At 38.5% G+C, this 275-nt stretch overlaps 1 protein-coding gene across 1 annotated transcript in view; it reads right to left on the bottom strand.

Annotated features, from left to right (window-relative positions):
• Nucleotides 1–275, bottom strand: part of LOC119586138 (zwei Ig domain protein zig-8-like) — a 54,821-nt gene that overhangs the window by 9,332 nt on the left and 45,214 nt on the right. The window lies entirely within an intron of this gene.

Here is a 275-nt window from a genome sequence, read left to right as displayed (position 1 = left end):
ACTTTTCCCAACAATAGCCCTTTTGTACCATATTGCACAGCTTTGCATCAAAGTCCCAAGTTCGGCCGCATGCTAATAGAGTTTGTTGCCTCCACTTTGTTTAAACTTACGATCCCTTGGCATTCAAACTTGGGACACAAGGACCTGAATTTTCACTACAATTCCTTCGTTTGTTTTTATTCAGAATTCACAATGCTTTGCTCGTTTTGTTCAGTTTGTACTGTACAAACTTTCGCTTCTCGTGTTCCGTTAGTTTTTATACAATTACATGTTGT

Source organism: Penaeus monodon, chromosome 21, assembly GCF_015228065.2.
Source record: "Penaeus monodon isolate SGIC_2016 chromosome 21, NSTDA_Pmon_1, whole genome shotgun sequence".
NCBI lineage: Eukaryota > Metazoa > Arthropoda > Malacostraca > Decapoda > Penaeidae > Penaeus > Penaeus monodon.
This window is presented reverse-complemented; position numbering and strand designations above follow the sequence as displayed.